The 27,327-nt window shown below is 41.0% G+C and overlaps 1 long non-coding RNA gene across 1 annotated transcript in view; it reads left to right on the top strand.

The window, feature by feature from the left end:
• Positions 1-6,076: 6,076 nt before the first annotated feature.
• The window catches only part of LOC129776361 (uncharacterized), a 52,559-nt gene continuing 31,308 nt past the window's right edge, over positions 6,077-27,327 (top strand). Inside the window, exon 1 of the long non-coding RNA XR_008743097.1 lies at positions 6,077-6,420. This is a non-coding gene — a long non-coding RNA (uncharacterized LOC129776361). The remainder of the gene's footprint in view (positions 6,421-27,327) is intronic.

Below are 27,327 nucleotides of genomic sequence, written 5' to 3'. Positions count from 1 at the left end.
GGGTACACATTCTTTCGTACGCAAATTTCAAGATGATCACAGGAAGTGAACAGATAATACATATAAATAAGTAGTGCCCCTGGCTTGTTAGGCAATGTTATTATAATTGGCTCATAAAAATTTTTTCATTTTTATCTAACTATCTGAGACTGTTAAAAAAGTATGTGGCAACAGAGCGTGTGAAATAAATCATGCTGTTTGTGTATGATTAGAAATAAAATAAATTAGTGAGTGAATGAGTACACAGCAACTGGACAAAAGTTAGTTTTTGTAATACTGTTGATGACAGCCAAGTCTTTTGTCCAGTAAGTTTTTCATGTTCATTTATCATTGCAAATTTACGTTGCCGTCGTTGTGAGAATCATTGTAAAACGAGATGCGCCTAAGATGAACGTGTGCGCTCTGCAAATTACGGAAAAGGTTTGCGAACGTATTTTGAAATGGGGCGGAAAGGTTTATTACACCTTTGACCGCTCTGACGGCACTTATCGGTAAAAACACCGTCCTGATGTGCGCCTGTGAGGCCTGCACTCACTTTGGCCGTGCCAAACTTCGACATTCATATGTACTTTCCAAGAAACGCAAATTTGAGCAGGCTCGTGGTTGCAGCAGCAGCTGTGGTTTCAAGATTTTTCATATGCAATCTGTTCATGACCCATCCCCAAAAGGCACATCATGAGAGGGTGCTCACAAACAATGGTGGGAATTCAGAAAACACGGGTTCGATCAGCTCGGTGCAGCTGTACCACAGGTTATAAGAACAAGGTACAGATGCTTGATCTTCGCTCACTCATATGCGATCGGGTAGCGAAAGATGCGCAAGGGAATTGGGGAGTTCACCGCTGCCGATAGCGATCGAGAACATCGCACAGATATGCGATCAGCAAAGCGTAAGCGGAAATGATTTTATTATTCTGCCGAGCAGATACGTCCGAATCGTTCACTATGGAATCAACAATAAATTAAATATTTTATCGGATGTTTTGTTAAATGAATACAAGTTGTAATGTTGTGAAACTGTACATTGTGAATATAAGTTTTATATACCTAGTGTTTTCATGTGAATATATGTAGTTCTACCAGAACTGTATTTTGAATGAAGAGAAGGATTCTTTGATGTTTGTGCCGGTTGTTCCGCCGTTTTGTATTTACTATCGACATTGCGTGGAGTGCAGTTCGAGTTTTTGTTCGCCGATAGCAACTTGTGGTGGAGAAAATAATTTCCCCATACAATGTTGGCAGCTGGAAATTGTGGGCTGTCGAATTGAGCCAGCCACCTAACAGCAATCAGTTGTATGTAGCAGAAATATTTGCAGCAATGTTCACCTGTCAAACCACTGTATAAACAAATGCATGTATGTGTATGTGAAAGATGTACGGTTTTGTATAGCGCGAGGTCTCTTTCACATTGTTATCCGGTTATCCGTCCAAACCCAGCGGCGCTTTTTGAAACCGGTCCGGCAGAAACCGGATAATGTGTAATCGCCCTAAGGCACACACTTGGTTCGCTACTATCTTCGGGATTGCGCCGCACCTAGCAGTGCTCATTCTCATACAGGCCGCAGCATAAGTGAGAGCGACACAGTGTCCCAGAGCGTGTTGCATGATTCCTCGGTTTTAAGAGCCACACAATATCCAAGATACGTGGGTCCAAATGAGTGAGTTTCTACATCTAGAGATGACACGAAGTAAATGCCTCACGAAGAGATATTTCGGCGAGGCCGTGGTCATCGTCACGGTGTATCGCTTCACGGTGATTGTGGAAAAATGCGTTTCAGTATTTGGCCTGGAGCTTCAGAGAATTTATTTAAAATTCCGTTAGGGGTGTCGGTAGTATCGGCGACATATCTGAGTACCGAGCACCGATGAAGAGAATCTGCTGGAACCAGGAAGCGTTTAACGGTACGAAGAGCTTGAGGATATTGGGTACTCGTCTGTAGTTTCTATTTGGAAGACCCTACCGGTTCCGAACACTAGATCGGAAATAATGGAAGGGCTCGACTGTGATGGACGGACTAGGGGCTTCCATGGTGCTTGTGGCAGGGTTGCATCATGGTATCTGGCCTTATGATGCAGCGCGTTGTCGTCCTGAAGAAAACGGTGGAAGTAAACACTCGATCACAGGATCAGGACGGCTCTGTTGAACGCTGCACGACTGAGTCTTCGGCACCTGGGGGTCCTATAATATGACAGGCAGTGCGTAACCTTTGCCCCGGGTCACTTCAATCTCTTCGGCGTTGAGGCTACGAGGTACTGAAACGTACTGACATGAATAGCATGCCAAGCTTTGTTCACAGTTCCTCGCAGGACTGATCTGGCCATCTTACTTATTTAATCAACAAAAGGCCCCAGTGGCCTGTGCTGTACACAAAAGTCGTCTCCATTCACCTCGGTCCATAGCTGTTTGTCGCCAGCCATGCAGTCTGTGTAGGATCCGCAAGTCGGCTTCTACTTGGTCGAGCCATCTTTCCCGCTGCGCACCTCTTCTCCTCGTTCCTATCGGGTCGTTGTCGAGGACCATTTTCACTGGGTTATCGTCCGACATTCTAACGACGTGCCCAGCCCAACGCAGCCGGCCGATTTTCGCGGTATGAACGATGGGTGGTTCTCCCAGCAGCTCATAGTTTGTTCGTCTTCTCCACATTCCGTCATCCATCTGCACTCCACCGTAGATGGTGTGCAACACCTTCCGTTCGAATACACTAAGGGCGCGCTGGTCCTCCGCGAGCATAACCCACGTCTCGTGGCCGTAGAGGACTACCGGTCTAATCAGTGTTTTATAGACGGTTAACTTCGTGATGCGGCGAATTTTACTCGGCCGTAGCGTCTTCCGGAGTCCAAGTTAAGCACGATTTCCTGCCATAATGCGTCTTTGTATTTCTCTGCTGGTGTCATTATCGGCGGTAACCACTGAGCCCAACTGACTTTCGGAAAATCGTGCCACTCGTGTCTATCCCCGCTCTTCTGATCACACCTTCTAAAGCGATATTAAATAGCAAGCAGAAAAGCCCATCACATTGCCGTAGCCCTCTCCGAGATTCGAAGGGACTCGAGAGGATCCCCGATACCTTGATCATTCGTGTCAGTTTATCCGGAAAACCGTGTTCGTGCATAATTTGCCATAGCTTGTCCCGATCGATTGTATCATAGGCTGATTTGAAGTCAATGAAAAGGTGATGTGTGGCTACGTTTAACTCGCGACCTTTCTGCAGAACCTGTCGTATCGCGAAAATCTGGTCCATGGTGGCTCGGGCACCCATAAATCCCGCTTGATATTGTCCCACGAACTCCTTTGTAAACGGTGATAGGGGGCGGTAAAGTATCTGAGAGAGTACCTTGTAGGCGGCGCTTAGCAGCGTGATCGCACGGTAATTATCGCAATCCAGCTTATCGCCCTTTTTGTAGATTGGACATACGATCCCTTCCATCCACTTCTTCGGTAAGCGCTCATCCTCCCAAATCTTGACGATTACCCAGTGCAGTGCTCTAACTAGTGCATCACCACCGTATTTTAGTAGCTCGCTCGGTAAATTGTCGATACCAGCGGCTTTATTGTTTTTCAGCCGTCTAATCTCTTTCTCTACTTCTTGGAGATCAGGAGCCGGAAAACGGTCATCGACTGCACGTGCTCGTAAATCTATCGTCGTACCGCTTCCATCCACTACTGCATCGCCGTTAAGATGTTCGTCATAATGTTGTTTCCACCTTTCAACCACCTCACACTCATTAGTGAGAAAATTACCCTCCAAATCTCGACACATATCGGCTTGTGGCACATAGCCTTTGCGCGAGAGGTTAAGCTTCTCGCAAAACTTCCGTGCATCGTTTGCGTGGTACAGGTGTTCCATCGCTTCGCGATCCCTGTCTTCCTGCTGGCGCTTTTTCGTGCGGAAGATCGAGTTTTGCCTGTTCCTCGCCTGTCTGTATCGTTCCACGTTAGCTCTCGTACGGTGCTGCAGCATTTTCGCTCTGGCTGCATTCTTCTCCTCAACTAATTGCTTGCATTCGCCGTCAAACCAGTCGTTCCTTTGGTTCTGGGCTGTCGTACCTAGCGCCGCTATAGCAGTGCAACCAATGGCTGTACGAATATCCCTCCAGCCATCTTCAAGAGTAGCTGTCAGCCGATTACGCGTTGGTGCATCTTACCCAGCACTACAAAGCCAGCTCCAATCTCGTTGGTTGTGCCACAACTCTGGTAGAAGGTAGCCGCATACCTTCTGTCCTGTCCAGCAAAGTTCCTGCAGCGCTACGACTCCGAATTTGCGGGGTTGGAGTGCATCGTATATTATCCTATCACAACCTGCAAAGCATAGCGATTTACAGTTCCATGTTCCAAGCTTCCAATCGTAGTCCTTATTTCGTCGCCTAGGACTTTGCCGATTGTTCCGATCCGAATTCACTTCTGTGTTATTTGTAACTTTTTGTTTTTATAGGGCGGCTTGTTAGGCATGCCCCCAACCCCCTGTCTCACCGGAGGACCGACATGCACAGCTCTTTTTAGAGTCCCCGCTGGCACGAAGACAGGGATCAGCCGCCCCTGACATGGGAACAGACGCTGTTTTGAGCCGCACCTCCATGGTGAACAGATGCTCTGGCCATCGCGTAACATCAATTGTGTGGTCCTAACATCACTTCTCAGCATGAAGGTACATGGTCGTGTATTGTGGCTTGCACGCAGAGTTCATCGGTGGTTCAGTGTATTTCGTCTGACCATAGAATGTTACACCATTTCTCACCATTTTTGGGGCCGACCCAATCGGGAAGATCTGTCAAAAATGTTAATCGTGCTCGAAGATGCATCCGTGTAACCGAGATCCGTGATCTCTCCGTGAGCTTCCACCAATGAGTTGCTGGAACTAATGTACGAGCTCTCGCTCTTACTCGTCTCTAATATTCATTGCAGATTTGAGGGAATCAATGTTGAAAAGTTGTTCGATATGGAATTATTCTTCAAATCAAAATTTAAATATGTCAGGATGATTGTTATCATGATGTTGTACTTTTCGGCATCTTGATAAGTGACTTATTCCAGGAAAAAATGGATATTTGTTACAAAATCAGTGAGAACTATATATTGGTGCTATTATTTTGACGCACACTTCTACAACCTCTCGCAATTTTCAAAGCTTCAAATTAAAAGAAAAAGAAATGTCTTCGTTTTTTCATCGTCGGCACTTATAACTTGTCATGTTTTGTGCAAATGCTCATTACATGGTGTTTGTCTGTTTTAAATTGACGGGTAAAGTTCTTTATGAATTTTCTTCCAGCTAATGGTCTAATTATTTTGATCATCGAATGCAATGCTTCAGGTAGATCTGAGGCTCAACCCGAAAAAAATGCCAAAGAAAATTCTTTGAGCATTCGAGTTGAATTTTAACATACACCGGCGGAACTTGCTGTCTCACAGTTTTATTATTCCAGTTTTCTCTTACAAAAATGCCGTGAGTTTAAACATCGCAGTTTTTTATTCGATTTCGGATCTCACGTGCATTTCTTTGATAATCAGTACAATAGCTTTTCTGTTGAATATATTGTTTCTTTGTGAAAACAGCATTTAAACATCATAGAAGCTCTAGTTCCAGCCAGTTGATCCGTATTTTAATAAATAAATATTCACCTTTCTATAATATAAATATGATATTAAGCGTTTTTTTTTCATTCAAAATTTGATCAACAGAATGAAGGTCACTTCATCACATTTCTATTTAGATAGGAATATACACAGGATGATAGGATGATATGAAACTGTTAACTGTTAACTGTTAACGAAACTGCTCTCACTATACTACATGGAACATTTCAACACCAGCACTATGCATTTATGTTAACGCGTTTCCATGTCATCCTGATTCCGTCTGCCGGACGATCAATGGTTCTGACGAGGAATGAACACTGTCGACATTGATGGCGCGCATGGCATTTGAGCTGCGAACGGCCACCCCTGGAGGGGAAGAATGAACCCAACGTTATCGTGTTTGGGGACCATTCGTTGTTGCTACGAACTTGAACGATCCTTTCGACTCAATGGAAACAAAACGATATTGTTTGGATCTAATCAAGTCAGTGCTACGGCCACTCGTTAAGGAGGAGTATGTGAATACGAGCGTAAACGTTTTGTTGTGTACTCCTTTGAGAGAGAGAGAGGGAGAACCTGTGTTGATTGAGTTTCGTGATTATGAGAAGAGGCAAACGAACCAAAACAACCTTCTAAAAAGGATATGTTTTGTGTCCGTTCCATAAGTGATATTTATTTAGTCACAGGCCGCATGCCGCCGCTCGAGAGAGTAGACAGAGTAATCACGTGTTATCAGGAATACGATATCTGATAATGGAGTAACAATCGCAGGGCTAAGAAACATTGGAAATGGTTACTATGGAGTGAAAGAAGATATAAAAGCATCTGATAGACACGGTAGAAGCGTAAGTAAAAAATGAAGACCATGCCACGGCTTCCCCTCCCCTTCTCCGATTGGCTCACTTAGGTTTGGAGAATGAGAGCAAGTGTTTGAATAAAATATTATCCTGTAATTGATACATTCATTAGCCTGTTCGAGGTGTTGGTGGAAGTCGAGCAAGTATTTATCTCCCCACGTTCATCGCGCTCCCTTGATAATTACTAATGTGACTGAGGCATGATTTTCGCTGTTGTTTGGTGAGGAACGACAACGAGTGCATGTTAAATCATTGATTGATGAAGTGATTTACACTGTTGTAGGATAAACGGTATGTCACTCTCCTCCGTTGGCACCGCAAACGAAGAGTTCTCACTAACAGCGCTAGATTCCACAAAAGATACAAGCGATGGCTGCTGTCGGAAGTAAGGATATGATCTGCCGCCGGAACTGCAAAGCGTTTATGTAAATTTGGATGATTTATGCTAATTCAATTCATGAAGACACTTAAATTGAATAATGAGAATGTATAAAGTTTTAATAAATTACGCCCGGCAGGTCACTGGCAGCGAAGATGTCGACAGTGGTATATAGGATGTCGTCGGAGGCGTCATCGACGGCATGGGCCACGGCAATAAGTAGCGAAATAGCGGCGGATTCATTAGTGGTGATGTCGGAACGTCCACAAGAGGAAGAGAAAATTAATTCAAACTGATAAGGTGCTTCTCGGAAATGCTGGGAAAATTTCAATTATAAATAAAACTGTTCAAAATCCGGTGAACAAAACACGGAAGGTAATGGCGAAAAGTACACCTTGGTTGGGGGAGGGTCTTGACTCCCTGTCAGCACTAACAAATTCGTCCACGTGAATTTATCGGAGGACGGGGGAGAATATTTTGCATGATGTTCAACATTTGCATTTTTCATCGCGCGCAAAATGGTAAAGTATGTATTTTAATTTTCAATCTTGATAGTTCAGGTAGTCTTCTGATGTGAGATAGTCGACGTCAAAATGGAAATAGAATGCCTGATCTTTTGGAATAGACCGGCTCCGCTTCTACGTGTATGTAAATAATGGATATTTTATTTTTTGTGGCGGTATAGTTGGTAACACTTTTTGACATGAGCGCCATTTCCACTTCTTTTACGTTCAGTTTGTTTAGCCATTTTATCATGAATAGACTGACACCTGACCTGCAAATTGTGCAGATTGTTGACAGAAACTATGGTTCAGTCCGAGAAACTGCTCGCGCTCCTCGTCCATTTTACGATTAACATAATCTTCCATCGGAAGTAAGTCAATAAACAAAATCGGTCGCGTTTGGAGTAAAGAGAACCCTCATGCCGTTGTCGGAATACCGATGCATCCTGAAAAAGTCACGGAATTTACGAAAGTAAATTCGTTCGGTGGAATGCAACTACTGGATCAGAGCTTTATTCGTGGCCTAGCAAGATAGTTGTACTTAAAGATATGCCATCCAGAAAAAAGACGGGTGGGTAATGTCGGGGACATAACCGGAGAGACGTAGAACTACAACAAGGGGTATCCATTATTCGAATATAATGGAGCACAGATCCCAAAATGGCCAACTTTCCATGTACAAAATTACAGAAAAAAATCAATGGGTAAAATAAAACTTCAGCACTCAGTAAACACTTAAACGTTTAGATTCAAATACGAAAAAATCAAAATTTGTCGTGCAAATGTTGTAGGGGTTATTGTTCAGCCGGCAACGAACACACACTTGATGGCAAGCATATCGTAATAGGAATTTACCGTCTGGTATCGTGATATAATTGGGCTTTGCACTCCTCATGAATAACTGTGTTCTACTAGTCAAGTCCTTCATTTGATACCCATATATAAATGTCATCCGCCATTTTGTGGTGGCGGCCATTTTGGATTTGCGTTTTTCATAAATAACTGTGTTCTACTAGCCAATCCCTTTCATTTGATACCCATATTGATGGGGCTTTGAGAAAATATCTTCTTCTTCAATGGCACTAACGTTCCTAGAGGAACTTCACCGTCTCAACGTAGTATTACTTGCGTCATTTTTATTAGTACTTAGTTGAGATTTCTATGCCAAATAACACGCCTTCTGAGTGGCAAGCTCTAGAATACGCGTGATCACAGTGCAAGTCGGAGGAAATTTCTTTGACGAAAAATTCCCCCGACCAGAACGGGAATCGAACCCGAACACCCGGCATGTTAGTTATGACGCTAACCACTCGGCCACGGGAGCACAAAATAATTGAGAAAATATGTAATCCGCCATTTTGTAGCGGTCGCCATCTTGGATTTTCAAGATCATGAATTCATCAATTTCAAGATAGCGTCTCATTTTTGTCATCTCTCATCTCATCTTCTCCATACGTTTCGCCCGTACCCGTGGTGGCTTGTAATGATTAGTAGTTTGCTGCGGGAGCGCAGACAAAATGTATGGGAAAGTAGGGAATTCTTTCTTCCAATTTTTCATCAATTTGAACTTTATATGAGCTGAAAAACCGTAATGTGTAGCATATAAACAATTGCTGAGGATATTTCCTTTCAATATGTGTATTTGGAACCAAAATCCATTTATTAATTGAGGAGGTATTAGCGTTCAAGAACTGAACACTTCTTCACTCCGATATATTTTAAAGGGCCCCTATATTGAAAGGTTAGATGTAGTTCTACGTTGAAAAATTTCAAGAGGTTGTATCTAGGACACGACAGCATATTTTCGACGTAGAACTACGCAATTATATTATGCAATCCATTTGTTTACCACTTCGAATATTAATTAAAATGCATCGAAATTTTTGTAATAGATTATGTTTTCCGTTACAAATCGATTTGATGAATGTACTTTTACGTTTGATATGATGCCCAGGACTACCAAAATATGTGAACGGAAGAATTGTCAAACGATTATTGTATTTTACATTTCCCTCTGAAATTATTGCACATCTCATGTTTACGTAGTTCTCGAATCGCGAAAGTTCATTCACTTCTAGTTTCTGAAAAATTTTCGCAAGCTTCTCAGTTTAAAAGTACGTTTCTGGGAAACATATTCCGGTCTGCACAACAACAAGCTAGTACAAAAGTACTCAACACAAAAAAAAACCCAACTTGCATGTATTCGCAAAGCGGATTCTCCACGCACATTAATTTTGAAGTCCGTGTTAGGGATACACAACTCCGTGGGAAAAAAATACCCCCGACTTACATGTTTTGACAAAGTGGAGTCCCCAGCACACTGATTTTAAAGTCCGTGTTAGAGAAACACATATTGGTGGGAACAAAAATACCCCCGACTTGCATGTACATTTGCAAAGTGGATTTCCACAGGTACATCCATTTTGAAGTCTTTGTTGGGGAAACCGTAAATCGGGCCAATCAAAACTTGACAGTTAGGACGTTTAGATAACTCATGAAAAATAATATTGTATTAATTGTGATAGACGAAAATATATTTCCTATCAATTGATGCAAACATCTTTCCGATCTGTTGAGAAATGTTCGAGTTATAAGCATTTGAAATACGGGTAGGGTTAGCACACAAATCGGTAGAACAAATGTGTGGGAAAAAAGGAAGTTCTACCAGTTTTCATGGATTTAAACCGTTTAGAGATTAGCGAATTGTAATGTATAGCATATCAAACAAATCTTAGAGAAGTTCCAATTCGATTGGTATACAAATAATGAGAATTCATTCACAGTGAAAATAGTTATTAACGTTAACTTTATTTCATAAAAACGTGTCCTGTTTTCTGATTTGGCACCCTTCCTGAAAGACGTAGTTCTACGTCAATAACCGTATTTCTGAATTTCAAGAGATTTCTTCTCTACTGGGATAGAAAGGGAATGTTAATGACAAGGTTTTTCAATTGAGACTGACTTCCACTTCGTAATCTGGATCAGGTTCCTAGCAACAAGTAGCATAATTGTAATAAGCGTAATAATTGTAATAATTTCTCGTGATCATGTTAACAGCAATCGTGTAAATACAAGTTTTGGCCAACGGAGGTTCCGCGGGCTAAATTTCAATTTCTGAGTGCCATAAGCTCGTGCTCCAACGTCTCTCGCTGAATGCATTGTACAGGGGTTGATTCTGCTTCTGTTGTTTCACTGAGGTAATAAAATTAGTGACTAATGAAAATTTCAACGTAGGATCAGATATGTCATCCAAATTTTTGAAATAGCTGGAAATATTCGAAAATAAACTGGAAAACTGGAAGCATCAATGTTTTTTTTGTTTATATTAACTATAACAATATAAACCAGATATTTGTGAAAATTGGTAGTTTTATTCCCTTTCGCTAAATATTAGACACGCATTTTTTATTTTTACATTAGGGTGGCCATTTTTATTTTAAGGGTGGTCCGAAAAATCTTTTTGTCCCAAAAATTCATGTCTTTTGAACTACTGGAACGATTCAGATGATCGAAACAATAAATTGAAGCCAATGAGCTATTCTTATTAGGAAAAAATATTACACTTTATCCCATTATTTATTTAGGCTTATCAGCATTTTAGCTTTAACAGAGCCGAGTTTTAATCGTGTACATGTTACATGTTTATGGTTTCTGTAAATTGTAAATTATTTTTGGGCATAGGAGTATTCCTTCTGTTCTTACAACGTTCAACAGATTGGACAGCGGAAACAGTTGATATGATCATTGTTGTGTTATTAATAGCACAACAGCCCGATGCTTTTTTTCTTGTTGCAAGCAGGGCAGAGCGCAATAGCAAAGCTTGCATGATGGTTGTTGTGTAGACGTATTATTCTATAACAACACAAATATGGTCAATTGAAGGCCATGAGTTTCGAACTTACGATCGATCGCTTAGTAAGCGAACGCGCAACCAATGTGGCTACGAAGACCCCCTTTCGCAATTATTGATTGTATTTTATACGTTAGCGAGATTTTTATTTTTTTTAAAATATGTTTTCCTGAAAGCTGAAGTTTTTCTACAAAACATGTCCATAAAAAAAATTTTAAACATTTTTTTTTCTTCAAATTATTCTCGTACAGAAGTTATTGGATATTTCAAAAATGTTTTTCGAATTGCGATTTTTTTATTTACTATGATTCTACATCCCATTGAGAGATTAGATCTTATTCACAAATTTTCGCCAATAAACCCGATCCATGGCTGCACTTCTCCAACTCCCGACTGCACCGATTTTGTCCTGTTCCATCTGGATCAACCACCTCGCTCGCTGGGTTCCTCTCCTTCTTGGTCCTACCGGATTCGATGCGGACACCATCTTTGTAGGGCTGCTGTCCGGCATTCATTCTCCTTCTCCATACTCCGTTTTCCTGTACACCACCGTGAATTGTTCTGAGCACTTTGGCGTTCGAAAACACCAAGCCCTTGTGAGTCCTCTTCAAGCATCATCCATGCTTCGTGACCATAGAGAACAACCGGTCGAATTAGGGATTTGTACATAGTACACTCGTACGGGGTCGGAGTTTGTTGGACCAGCGCATATCGATGGGATGTACATCATTTTCAAGCCTTCAGCTTTCAGGTATTAGAATATTTTACGTACATATTTTAATCTTGGTGTGTGTAGGTGTAGTGGGCAACAATATCGGGAAGAATTGAAAAAAAAACAATTTTTCTTTGTTTTATCAAGAAAATTCAGGACTAACACAATTTTGACGTAGAACTACGTCTTTCATTAAGGGTGCCAAATCATGAAACAGGTCACGTTTTTATGAAATAAAGTTAACGTTAATAACTATTTTTGCCGCGAACGGATTTTGGCAATTTACATACCAAACGAATCAGAAATTCCCTAATATTTGTTTGATATGCTATACGTTACAATCCCATAGTCTGTATATGGTTTAAATTGATGAAAATTGGAAGCATTCCCATTTCCACATACATTTGTTCTGTCCATTTGTGTGCTTTCCGGAACAGAGCTGTCAATAATGAGCAACTTATCGACGAACAACGAAGTGGAAATCGTAAGATGTAAAGTCTCCGTGAACAAAGGAAAATAAGAGGAACGAAGGGGAATATTTACCTAGAATATAAACTTTCTTTCTTCGTGAGGAAATCGACTGAACAACATCGTTGCGGGGCGAGCTGGAGAGCAAGGGATCGAATGCCTTTCTCAAGGCAATGAGGATGAAGGAGTTATATAGTGTTGGGGAAAAAGAAATGTCGTATTTCTGATCGAAATTTGACGCTTTATTTAACATACTTAAAATTATCCAATTAAAGTCAAATATGCGCCGTTTTGTTCGCAAACTTGTTGCCATTCAGAAGGCAACTTCATTATCCCCCCTAATAAAACTCCCCCTCTCTGTTTGCAAAAAACTCAGACAGCCAGTTTTCGCAAGCCTCTGCTGAGGCCAACTTAGTATCACCAAGAGCGTTTTGCATGGACCGGAAGAGATGATAATCACTTGGAGCCAGGTCCGGACTATACGGTGGGTGCAATAGGAAATCCCATCCGAGCTCCCGTAGCTTCTGGCGAGTCATCAAAGATGAGTGAGGCCGAGCGTTGTCCTGGTGGAAAACAACACCATTCCTATTGATCATTTCTGGCCGCTTCTGGTCAATCGCCTGCTTCAAACGGTCAAGCTGCTCATAGTAGAGAACCGAGTTGAGGATCTGGCCATAGTTGAGCAGCTCATAGTGGATGATTCCCTTCCAATCCCACCAAACACACAGCAAAACCACAGCAAGCCTCAGCAAGCTTCTGGCGCGTCACCAAAGAAGTGTGTGGCCTGGCGTTGTCCTGATGGAAGACAATGCGGCCTCTGTTTATCAAAGATGGCCTCTTCTTCACGAGTGCTACCTTCAAGCGGTCCAGTTGTTGGCAGTACAGGTCCGAATTGAGCGTTTGGCCATAGGGAAGCAGCTCATAATAGATTATTCCTTGACAATCCCACCATACACACAGCAGAACCTTCCTGGCCGTTAATGAGGGCTTGGCCACCGTCTGAGCCTCTTCAGCGGGCTTCAACCACGACCGTTTGCGCTTCACGTTGTTACGACAACCCCACTTTTCATCGCCAGTCACCATCCGCTTCAGAAACGAGTCGATTTAGTTGCGATTCAGCAGCGATTCACATGCGTCTATACGGTCAAAGATGTTTTTTGCGTCAACGTGTACCCATACATCGAGCTTCTTTGTGAATCCAAGCTTCTTCAAATGGTTAATAACGGTTTGATGACTTATCCCCAGCTCTTGGCCGATGCTACGGCTGCTACTATGCCGGTCTTTCTCGGCTAATTCAGCGATTTTGTCGCAATTTTCGACTACAGGCCTTCCGGAGCGTGGCGCATCTTCGACGACCTCTACACCAGAACGAAAATGTTGAAACCATCGTTGTGCGGTGGAAATGGAAACTGTATCGGGTCCATAAACTGCACAAATTTTATTGGCAGCTTGAGATGCATTTTTGCCTTTGTCATAGTAGTACTGTATAATGGTCGGATTTTCTCTTCATTTTGCTACACATTTGCGACACTATAACTCACGAACGACTTAACCAAACAAAACACTGTCAATGACTATATTATAAAAATACCTTTCCAACAAGCTATAGTATGACTCGATATAATGAATACAACTAGAACTACGCGCTTACAACGACACCTCGCGGAAATACCGCAGGACTTTTTTGACAGCCTAATATAAATATGGGCCCTACATCTCTTCTATACATTGCAACTTGTACATATTTTATATTGAAGCTCCATAAAATGGTCTGGGGTTCGATAACACATATGTGTGGTAGTATTGGCAATAGTTAGAAAATGCATTAGTTTTGGCTTAGTATAAATGGAGTAGTGCCAAAACTGATACCATTGTACTTATATGAGAATGGTGCCAATGCTGATGCACTTGCCAACACTACCGTACCTATCATATATTGATTTTACGTTGTAACATTAGCTGTACAACTCAATATAACTTACTTATCTTTCAATGTTATATTTCAAAAGTGGTATTGTCCAAGCAAAGTCTTCGAAATCCTCAACCATCGACGAGTAACCGTATAAATACACAGACCATTTGATGGAGCTTGATGAATTTAGGTTAGTGTTATCCTCATCTATATTTTTTTTTTGGAACACACTTATTGTGCCAAATCACTGCCATACAAGATTCCCGAATTCGCATTGTCACGCATCCAACTGATGGGTATATCCCAGTAAACGTATTTTCTCTATTACTGTTGATGTTTAACCGACGTAATTTATTATGGTTACACTTGGGGTTGGTAATACCAGCACTGCATTTGCAATCTTTGCAAATCCTGGAGATCAAGCTCATGTTGCTAAATAATTTCACACTTTTCTTTGTAGATTTCTGATGATTACGAAGAAACAAAATAATGATATTTCTTTTCCGCCACTTTACATTTGCTGCCGGTCACGACTGGTAATTTTCAAACAAATGCAGAGCCATTTTATTCATTCTTTAGCAATCTAAACAATCCTTTTCTTATTATCATATCTACAGTGACTTACAGTGACTCTTAATAGATACCTTAATCTACAACAACTTTTCGATACCTGACCGACCGATCAAGAGATTTTTGGCAGATGGCTATTGTTTGAGAGCTGTCGTTGCTCTCTGAATTGAAACATATTGTATTTGACTACAAATACAAGCTGAAAGCTGTACTTTAGCATTCAAGGGTGTTATTGATTTTTTCTATAACTGTACACACAAAAAAAATTTAAAATTTGCGAAAAAAAATCTTGAAAAATTTTTTGTTAGAAAAATTGTTTTGCATATTTCAGCACAAGTTGCGATGTATGGAAGAGTTGTAGGGGTAATATTTATCTACCATTTATCTACCATTTTATCAAAATCTGAAATGACCATTTTGAAAAAATCGACTTTTAGTTTTTCAAATCAATTTTTTTAGTGTAGGATTTAAAAAAAAAATTCTGTATTTTTTCTGAAAATTCAATTATTTTCCTAAAACTTTTCCATGAATCACTTTTTTGTAGAACTTACCATTTTCGAGTAAAACAATTTCATAAAAAAAATGATCAAAAATATTTAGCCCTTTCCATATGTTAGTCTAGATAAATTTTCGGGAAAGTATGCCAAGTTGCTTAATTAGGTAAGGTCTTCACGCACAGAAAGTTTCATTAAGCTCTCAGAGGGTCATGCCAAACCCATAGACGAGTTGACGCGAAATCCGTCTATAGCGCATTTCATTAAACTTTCCTAGGGGTTTTAAAGTTAATTTCAATAAATATGAACAAAGAACATATTGCGCAACTGCGAACCAAATTTTATGAGTTTAGAAATGATAATTAGTTTGATAAACCGTTGATTGAGTGAATCCCCAGTTCTTCCACAAAAACGGAATTGTGATAACACAAACCATATCCAGGAAACTAATTATTGAAACGGTATGTGACCGGAAAACCTTCGATTTGTGAAGTGTTCGTCTGAAAAATCTTGGTTAATCTAGTTATATATTCTATATTATAAGCCCAAAATAATCAAAATACAAATAAAAATGTCTTCTAGAGACAATAAGTATTCAGACCTCGAAGTTTTTCAGAATATGAAGTGAAAGTCGCTTTGTTGTTGAATTTATTCTATATGCTTGTAGTTTTCTGCTTGGAAAAGAGTTAAAAAAAAGTAAGTGAATAACCACAAGACAAAAGTCTCCATTCATTACTAAGAAGAAAAGTAAACAAGTGACACTGATAAAAAAGCGAGCGAATGACACTGAGACAAAAGCCCTACTTCTTTTGACGATAGTTTCGGCCGATAGTTAGAATTTCAAGAAAATAATATCCCTCAAAAACCCACGTACGCTATGAAATATCTTCACAAATTTCATAATGTCTTCAAAATGTCTTCACAAAATCAAATATCTTCACAGTAAGTCAAAGGTCTTCACAATGAAGACATGTCTTCAAACTAGAGATGGGCAAATCAGCTCATCATGGTGAGCGGCTCAGAGCCGTTCAGCTCATACAAGTGACATGCTCATTTGGAACAGCTCTTCAGCTCAGTTGAATTTTGCAGTTGTCCACACAATTGCATATGAAACGTAATCACCATGGGACATTGCATAGTGTGCATTTTTTTTAATAGACGGAAAGCAAAAAATAAACGAATTTAATTCGTAATTGTACAAAAACTAAAACTGATATGAATTCTAATAATATAATATACAACAAATACTGAATGCTGAAATCCAACATAGAAGATGCTTAGGATATACTGAACTTAAACAACAGAAAAACCAGCAGTAGCCAAATAGAATGCCTCCAGGAATATTGGCCGAGACAACGTTTTTTGAAAAAAAAAACCATCGAGATTTTTTTTTTGCATCCGAGGTTATAAAAAAAAACCACTAATAGGTGCAACGAGAAATAATTATTCGCGATCACAAAGGTAACAAAAGGACCAGTATCAATCATCAACATTTATGCCGGGTGGTTTTCTGAATTGTTTTGATTCAGCACGCGGAAATAAATGTATGTGTTTCCATAGTAATGTTTAAATAACAATGTAATATATTAAATTTATTTACAAGCATATAATAATGTGTATTATTTTGTTTGGCCATATAAGAAAAATTTAATGAGGTAACGAACGATTGAATATCTTCAAAACAAAAACCTTTTTTCCTATCTGGCATCTCTGCTAAAGCTAAAGTACGAAGAGAGATACACGAAAACAAACTGACGTCATGCCATGAAGCGCGGGAGACGAAAAATCCTTTCGCGTCTCGCAATTCACACTGTAGCTTTTGCGCTCCACAGTTATGCAGCTCAACAGCTCAACAGCTCAGCAGCTCAACAGCTCAACAGCTCAACAGCTCTTCAACTCAACAGCTCAATAGCTCATCAGCTCAACAGCTCAACAGCTCATAAGCTCAGCAGCTCATCAGCTCAACAGCTCAATAGCTCATCAGCTCAACAGCTCAACAGCTCATCAGCTTAGCAGCTCATCAGCTCAACAGCTCATCAGCTCCAGCTCCGTAATGAGCTGATGAGCTGCGTTTTTTTGATTGCGAGCCGATCCGAATCCGCTCACTATGATGAAGCGATTCGAATGAACAGCTCATGAGCGGATGGCACATCTCTACTTCAAACCTGGCATTCCAGCCTCCAACTCACCAGCTCTGAAGTACCAATTTACAGATTTAGTACGTCGTATATACCCTAAACAAATGTGTCTTACTTTCAATTAGCGAAACTCATTTACGTTCCCCCTGTTGTTCATTTTCTCAACTATTTATAATGTTGGCGTTTTTCAAGCAATGTACAACAAATTTCAATTAAAATTTGTAATAAAGTGCATATGTAACAAGCAGAAAATATCAACTCACCATAAGCGTAAAACATTTTGTGTACAAAAATATGCTCGTTAAATGTTAACGTTCGTCGATTTTTTACAATAACATCAACCTAAGGGGTTTACAGGAGCGTGTTTTAGTACTATTCATACCGTGTTTCCTCGCATGATTCTAATTTTTTCCCGCCTCGGTACAGTTAAAACAATTTCAATTAAAATGTCGCAGATTTTGCACCTGTAGATGGAAAACTGGATGTGATTAAACCGAGCAGCACTACGAAACAAACGCAAATGATTAAAAACGGTAGACGGTTTTTTTTCTGCCAAGCAAATGAATAAATAAAAGTCGCTCGAAGATTTCCTTTGAAGTATTCAAATGAAAATATTCCCCTTTGGCTCAAGCTAACGGAGTGCGTCGTGGTAAATGTATAAATGTTCTGCACCTGTAACGAAGCCACTTCACATCAGCTTCTTGTGTTCTATCGACACCTGGAATTTGCATTACGCATATGTGAAATGATTTTTTTGATTTTTAATCGTTCCGGTAGTGGATAATAATCTTTGGAAAGACTCGCTTCAATTTACATGAACGAGAAGCACTGGAAGAGCCTTTAAAACTCGACTGGTAATATTAACGGAAACCCGGACCAAACGGATTCACGCCAGAAGTCCCAGGACAGCCCGACAATGGTTGCGAACGAAACAAGATACATTATACATGTGCTCCCCAGAGTGTAACCTCGAAATCCAATCTTTCCGGGCGAGAAAAAGTAAGTGTGCAAGCAGAAAAAAGTTACACTTCCGAAATAGACTCTCTCTTTCGCCCACATTTTTGTCGATTTGTTTACCTATGGGGCGAAGCGGCTGCTCTATTTCCAATATCGTCGTTCCCAAACTGAGTTTGGTTCTATAAATTTAAATTCCATGTGAATTTACCTGCAATAGTTCAAGTTCCATTACACTTTTTTTTTTGTTCGCCCCAGATTAGATCGGATTGCATAGACAACGGTCGTCAGACAGGTGAACGGAAGTCCCCGCTACACAACCTCTATGTCGTGGGAATGGTAATATTGTCGTTTACGGACGAACGATTAGTCTCTGTGGGAATGTGATAAAGATGTGTTTTTTTTTGTTTACTTTACCATCCTCTGTTGAGAATCCAAGAGCGAATTTAAAAAAAAAACTTTTCGATGAAAAAAAGTTTTGTTTGCGATAAACACATTATTAATGCCCAATAGCAATGTTTCGTTCTGTTGTTAAACCGCACCATTTTATCCTTGTCGAAAACGTCTCAACTGACTCTCCTGAAACTCGGGTATCATTCGAAAATTTACATTACTCGTGAGATTTGCTCGTCTAATTGGTTTGAAAGTCAGAAATGAGAATCATAATAACAAGACACACTAGGTTTGTTCAAAAAGTATCGCGGTAAAAAAGTTTTGACTTTACGCGGGTTACGTACATTCGATATTCGATTTTTGTATGGCGTTGTGTTGGTACTCATGGCTCTTACTTCTGCCGAAAAGTTTGGACATTTTGAATGTTCAGTTAATTTTTGACAGCTCTCTGACCGTGTTTTGGATTACACACAAAGAATCACGTAAAAAATGAAACAGGATCCCAAGCGCATTCCCATGCACGAACTACCGGCATTAATATGAAGAGCTGTTTTGGTCACCCGTTAGAACAAATCTTTCGATTTGAACCTATCTTAAAATTCAAAAATGAAATCAACGCGGAACTGCGATTTCGAAGTAAGTGTCAGTTAAAATGATGAAGATAATACAATGCTTAGAGAGGAATGTTAAAGTAAAACATTTCACGGCAACTGTCGACCCCAAATCAATGCATTATCCGTTGGCTCGGGTACTACAATTAAACAAACACCACACGAGAGGATTCAGGTGCCACATCAAACTTCCAACAAGTTAATTTGATTTGTGGCAAACAATTCGAGTAAAATGCGAAATTCGGAGGAAAAGGTAAAAATTACGACCAACGTTAGCCCCTATGGCGTTTTGCAGTGAATGTGCATGATAAATCGCTGATTTGCTTTTACGGAACACAACGATAGAAAACTATTTGCTTACGTTGTGTACAACACCTGTGGGTAATGATAGGTTTATAATTCAAAACAAACATGCTAGAAAATCAAATTAGTGTATCGTATCTGTGACAAATCGCCAACATGACATGTATAATATTAATCCAGAGCGTATCGACTTCGGTGTGACATTCTAATCAAATGAATTATGTTTTAGTTATATCGATCGATTTAAGAACAGCAAACTTGATTGCGTTGCATTTCTCCCGGAGAAAAATTCTAATGAGAATAAAAGTAATAGTGATAGACATAAACCCACACTCAAACGGCTTGTTAGCATGTACAAAATTTAAACGAAATAAACGAGTTTACCAACACCTCAGCTTCGCCTTATCAGAGCAGAATCTGAGTCTGACATTTTCCCTCCACATAACGTGCGATATTGGATATATATGCTGTAACGCCTCTCCTTTCATTAAAGATAAAAGTAGAGGAAAATTGACAGCAACCGAAGCCCTAGCACGCAAACCATGTCGCTAGCAACAACTCGTCCAGGCGATGGGCTCTCGTTATATGGACCTCGTGTGAACTAAATTTCCCCGTACTTTTTTCTTCCCAACACCATAACCATTTCGTTGCTCCGATCCTTTGGGGCCGACAGCGGCGTCTTGCATTCCGTGGTTAAATTTCATTTAGTATTTTCGCTCTTTACCTTTTGGTCGGTGCTTTTATATATATCCTAGCAGTTCACTTTATATATATAGAATTTGTGCGCTGAACGACCGGATTTTTATAACTCTTTTAAAAGAAAACTAGTAAAAGTGGCGGCAAAAAGAATCTGCGGTTCAAAGCGGGTCATTTACAACAGCCAGCGGGAAGTGGGCAAACAGTTCGAAGTCGTTTTATTTTAAAATTGTCTTTTTTTTCGGAACAACGATCTACAACTCGGGTTATGGCATACGTGTTTAAATTTTATCGGTTTTCTGCAGGACTGTAAAATGCTACACTCACTAAACATTAGTTTCCGCTCCTTATTTTGTATGATTTGTGAAGCAACATATTGCGTCACGTAATTTGAGGATTCACTAACGCGTGCTAACTTTTAACACCAACTTTCATTTTCAGTCAACCGCGCTAGTTTGAGCTGAGAAAGATTTTTCTGCTGATATTACAATTAAAAATACATTCTTAGACGCTTGGTGAACCTGAGAGCTTGAGCTTGAGATTGGGTAGACTGTAAACTTCATAGTTGCTCCTCGTGAGTGACCTGAACCGGGGAAATTGCTCAGAGAACACAGTGGAACATGGGTGTAGCAATCCATTCTTATTGTGCATGTTTCGGAAATTGGAACTTTAAATTGTTAATGACGACGCCAACCACGTTCATATAATCAACATAGAAAATGAGCGAACTCAGGATTCAGTCCGAAAAGTGGTATGATCCAGTAACATGGACACTTAACCACTTGAAGAAACGCCATCTCGAAAATGGAATTACGAATCACTAGACTTGTTTGAAAAGTTGGCGAAGCGAAAATGAAAAATAAAAAAAAAATAAAAAGCTATTTTACAGCTTTTCAACCAATCTAGAATATAGATTCTGTGACATTTTTCACATGGTTTTCATGGTTTTGCTTAAAACCAAGATAAGACACGATGTGTTCAACCATAACCCCTCAATATGACTATTTTTGCAATCGGGTAGACGAGCAGATGACAATTGCTGTTCTCTAACGTCAATTGCGACTTCCGGTCGCCTGAACTGCACCAGAAATCAGTCAGATGTGTATGTGACTCCGCAACATCGATTTTTTTTCTCTATTATAGTGACTTTCAACACATTTCGGCTGGTTCGTCACTTTTTACTTCCATTTTTGGATAAATGTCGGGAGTGAGAATTGAACTCATGATCTCTGCGTGAGAGGTATGGATGTTACCACTACGCCAGATCACCTACACCGCAACACGAGCATAAAAATTCGACAACAGTGTAGTCGTTTGATACATTATAACACCAGCAGCAGGGAGTGCCCGGCACATCAGGATCGACGCCAGTAAGATCCTGATTACGACATACTGGTACGATACGGAAAACGGACATGATCAGGAAATGATTTACATTCGTCGCAAAAGGCTGACAGTCGTGCTATCCTGTTCCCTGAGTAAGGAAGGGTGACACCGTCCTGAAATGGCGTTTGGGCTAATAGTGCGATTGCCCCCGTCCCGATAATAACTTGGCAAGTCTTCGGGTACGTTCGATGCTCGTCTAGGCTCAGGCACTAGGTACTAGGCGTCAGATGTCACATTCCTGACTTGCGCTGATCTGGCTCTGAACACGGTCCCCATCAAGGACCGCGTCAACCCCTGCATGGGCACACTGCTTGCATAGATAACCATGGGATCCCGATAGTACAACTATGTACAACGAGCGGAGATAGCGGCCCGGAGTTGGACCCAGAAAAATATGAATAGTAGCAATAACACACCAACAAACGATGGAGAGGAGAATGTGTTCGCGAGAAGTGGACGAATGCTGAGGTCACCTGTCACTCGAGTAGCCACAACGAGTACAAGCAACACAAAACCACAAGAAGTGTTTGCTGCTCAAGCATTTCAAGGAGATCTTGGCTCCGTACAGAGCCAGTTGTTTACGCTGACCTCAAGCGCATCCCAAGCAGGGCAACTTGGGAGGTTCAGCATCACGGACGTTAGGAAAAAGGTCAACGAACTTTACGAGTTCGTGAAGGAAAAAAACAATGTCTACTTAAAAATAAAACAGCTGGTGACGAGCATCAGATCAGCCGTCATGGTTGCTGAACGCGAGCATAAGGAGCTGCAGATGAGAGCAGAGGGTGCTGAAAAGGCTCTGCTCGAGGCGAAGGAGAAACCCGTCGAGATACTTGAGACGCCGAAGGGTCCTCTGAACACACAATCGGACAAGAGAAGGAGGGACACCCCAGGAGAAGAAGAAGAGCTGAAAAATGCCAAGAATGATCTGGGTAACGCGAAAGAAGGTGAAAGCAAGGAATGACGTACTGTCGATAGCCAGGCAGAAAAACGCAAAAAACAGAATGAAAAGAAGAAAAAAGTGGAACAAGAAAAGAAGAAACTGGGACCTCGAGTGGAGCGAACCAAGGGCGATGCTCTGATCGTTGAAGTATCGGCAGGGGTATCGTACGCAGCTATCCTTCGGAAAGTGAGAGACGATCCGGAGTTGCAGACATTGGGCGAGAAAGTCGTGAAAACTAGACGCACGCAGAAAGGCGAGATGCTCTTCGAGCTTAAAAAAGATCCAGCGGTTAAGAGCTCTGCTTTCAAACAACTCATTGAAAAGTCGTTAGGGGAGGAGGCGAAAATGAGAGCTCTCTCTCAGGAGTCAACCATCGAGTACCGGTATCTGGACGAGATCACGACTGTTGAGTTCGGGTTCCGGAAAGGAAAGTCGACAGTGAACGCTATTCGGACAGTTATCGAGAAAGCTCAGGTCTCGCTTGAACAAAAACGAAAAGGTGATCGTTACTGCGCGGTGATTTTGATTGACGTGAAGAATGCCTTCAATAGTGTCAGCTGGGAGGCCATCGCTACACAGACTGAAGGTCCCTGGCTACCTGATCAGGATACTGGGGAGCTATTTCCAGAATAGGATCCTAGTTTACAACACAGACAGGGGACAGATACAGAAGAACATCTCGGCGGGAGGTTCCATCCTAGGTCCTACGCTTTGGAACACGATGTACGACGGTGTACTAACGCTGAAACTACCCAGAGGTGTGGAGATCGTGGGATTCGCGGACGACATCGTAATAACTGTACTCGGCGAAACGCTCCAGAAGTGAGGAAATGTTGGCGACTGAGGCTGTAGACATGATCGGTAGTTGGATGGACAGCGTAAAGCTCCAGATGGCACATCACAAAACCGAGGTGCTGTTAGTGAGCAATCGTAAGGCAGTGCTGCGGGCAGAGGTATCGGTCGGAGGACATACCATCGTTTCGAAGCGGGCAGTGAAATACCTCGGAGTCATGATCGACGACCGTCTAAATTTCAACCAGCACGTCGACTATGCATGTGGGAAGGCTTCAAAGGCCATCAACGTGGTGGCGAGGCAATATCTACATCGCTTCGGGCAAGCAGTTTCACCCCACTGTCCGGAGTGTGGAGATGTGGAGGAAACACCGGAGCACGTCGTTTTTGTCTGTCCCAGGTTTACCGTAAGGTGCGAGGGGCTGCCCTCACTTCATGTCGGGAATTTTGTGGAGGAGATGTGTCGCGACGAGAGGATCTGGAATACCGTGAGCAGTGCAATCACCCAAATCATGTCGGAGCTGCAGCGGAAGTGGAGAGTCGATCAACATGCTGACAACGCCTGACTGCAAGGCGAACAACGTTGACGGCTGTTGCAACCGATGGTACCCCACGAGAGTTGCTGTGACGGAGTGCGCGTCAGGTTGGAGGGCACTACCTAATCGGCGCTCCGTTGGGAGGAGAAATCCTGCGAGGGTGGCTGTGACGGGGCGCGCGTCAAGTTGGAGGACGCTTCCTAATCGGTTCACGTCTCGACAGGTGAGAAACCCCACGAGGGTGGCTGTGACGGGTTGCGCGTCAAGTTGGAGGGCAATTCCTAATCGGTTCACGTCTCATCGGGTGAATGGACATAAGCGCAGTGGAAAGAAATGGAGAAAAAAAATATTGAGAAAAAGGGAAGGATCAACGCTATTCAGCGTTGTAAACTCGAGAAGTGCATGAGCACAGCCGCCCCCTGAAGTAGTCGCCTAGATGTGGTCCCAGGGGGAATGAGGCAACGAGTAGAGGGCTTGGTTTTTGTGCGTGCGATCCCCACTCGACGTCTGGGTTAACCCTTCCCAGGTAAGGCTGGTAGAGCGTTCCTCACCTCTATAAAAAAAAACACCAGCAGCTCACATACATAAAAAAAGATACATTTCATGAAAGTGGCAAAAAGTTATGAGGTAAAAAGAGTTTTGCGATATTCTGATCTATTCTTTCGGTTTTGGAGATGACGATTTACTTACCTAAAATAACTGGAAAGTTCGAAACTACACTGTCAAGGAAACCTTCATTCTATAGTAGATGATAGTGCGTATTCGTTTTTATGAAAAAGTTTAAGAGGTTTTTTAAAAATTCGATTAGTTCAAAAATTGCTTGTGGGGTAAAAGCCTACACTAGCGTGCTCTGAAAAAAAATTATAAAATGTTTTCAACAAAATTTTTAACGAGACCCATAAGAAGAAAACTGATTTCAAGAAATGTACTCCAGCAATGCTCAAATGACCCGACAGAGGCTTCGGGAGGGAGTCTCGAAGTGTCGGATTGCGGCAGACCTCGGTATTTCTGAATCAGCTCTGAGGAAGAGGCTCATATCAAAAAGTGATTTATGATTTGAATCTTCTTTTATTGAAATTTCTAATTCTGATGGAATGTGTCAGCGAGCACCTAGGGCGGTTCAGATAGGTATTTACGAGTGAGCAGTCTGAGGATCTGCAGGCCACAGGACAAAGCTTTATATGGTATGACTATCAAAGATTTACGGCGCATGGCGTTCAGTTTTTCGGAAGCCAACAACCTCCAGCATGAATTCCAAAAAGTTGCAAAACTAGCAGGAAGAGATTGAGCTTCTAGCTTCATGTGGAACCATCGTCTGTCTCTTCAAACCCCCCAACAGCGCAACGAAGCAACAGCGCTCCAAGGCAAAGCATCGGAATCCTCAGAACCGAAATCCAAGATGAGGAATAAAAATAAACAATTGCTTCAAAATAATTCAAAATGAATTTCAAATGGAAAATGTTTTTATTTTCACCATGCATTCAATTCAATAATGGTTATGTTTCGTTTATGTTTATGTTTTCACAATGAACTTCAAATCAATATTGTTTTCTTTTAATATGGATTTATTTTTTATTTCTTTTCAACAATGAGTTCAATAAATCAAGTGAAGGTAACTATGTATTTATAAACTTGATCTATATAAATAAAAATGATTTGGTGTCCGTTCCTCACGATTTAACTCAAGAACGGAGCTACGGATTTAAACAGTCAGTATCAGGATTAATGCGTCTTAGTCTACATCAGGTTTATATGTCAAAAAAGAAATTATATACCGCGAGTATAGATTCCGTACATAATTTCTGTTGGAACTTGAGTGTTCGAAATGAATTTATATTAATATATTGGGCCTGATCACGAACATCACTTCACGTTGAAAACGAAATGAATCGTATGAAATTTGTATGCATTTTATTCCGTTTTCACCGTGAAGTGACGTTCGTAATCAGGCCCATCAATTGTGGGTGGGAGTTATCTCAGAAGTTCAATTCAATAAGGGGCAAAGGTGCGCATTTGTTCTTTTGTATTAAAATAGGTATTTGTCCAACTACAAACACAACTCGAGAAATGCTTGTACTACGTTTCGAAGGTAATATATATAGTTACAATTTGGTAAGCAAACGGAATTTTATTTGCTTTTATTTCAAAAGTTATTGGACGACAACAGTTAAGTGCGCACCTTTGCCCCGCATTACTCTATTTTTCATGAATACTTGACTGATTTTGGAACCATTACAACATGACTGATTTTGGAACCGGCTCGACCAGCAGATGTCATGCAATATGGTGGTAATAGTCTGAGGTCATTTCGGAATCCAAGGTAAGGACTTCCGGTTAGCCAAACTGGATCGAAAATCAAGAGACCCCACAAAATCGATGTTTTAGTTAATGTCGTATTGACCAGCGCAATATCGTTCTGAGGTCATTTTGGAGTTCGAAATGCCGATTTACGATCAGCGAAATGAACCAAAAGTCAACCGAAAATGATCATGAGAACTCACAACGATAGTATTTTCGGAATCGGTTCAAATCGGCGATCATTGAGGTTATTTTGGAATCGAGAACGGCTACTTCCGGTGAGCCAAACAAAACAGATATTTTTCGGAAATTTCTGAAATCCCACATAGGTATTTTTAAAATAGTTTCGATCAGCGGAAGTTTAGTATGAATCGCGGAGGTCTTTTTGCAATCCAATATGACGACTTCCAGTTGGCTGATGAAAACCGGAAGTCAACTCAAAATGGCCGTGAGATCCTACAATAGGCATATTTTTAGAATCGGTTCAAACAGAGGAAGTTGATTTGATCTCAGAGGTTGTTTTGGAATTCAAACGGGGGACCTCTGGTTAACTAAACCGAACCATATGTTAGTCGGAAATGTGTAATACTACAAAATGAGTTTTTCGGAATTGTCTCAATATAGGTTTGGAATCAAAATTAACAACTTCCGGTTCACTGATTTGAACTGGAAGTAAACTACACTGAGCGAAATAAAAATATTACCACTGCCTTTTTTGGTGATTTCATTCAAATCTGATTTTGCATCACAGCTAACTTTTGTCCTGTTTATCATCTTTTTCCAACATTATGATGGTAAACCTGTGGACTGTTTACTTTTAATTCCAACATTTCTAAAAAATCAGTGCGAAATATAAATAACACCCCTCCCTTCATAAATTCACCTGGTCCTAATTTGACAGGTGTTTGTTATGGTTTTCAAAATAGTCGAAGTTGTGCTCAAAGTGGGTTTGGTAGTGAG

The sequence above is a fragment of the Toxorhynchites rutilus genome, chromosome 3 (assembly GCF_029784135.1).
Source record: "Toxorhynchites rutilus septentrionalis strain SRP chromosome 3, ASM2978413v1, whole genome shotgun sequence".
In the NCBI taxonomy this organism is placed as follows: domain Eukaryota; kingdom Metazoa; phylum Arthropoda; class Insecta; order Diptera; family Culicidae; genus Toxorhynchites; species Toxorhynchites rutilus.
The sequence above is the reverse complement of the archived record's forward strand: the minus strand, read 5'-3'. Positions and strand labels throughout refer to the sequence as shown.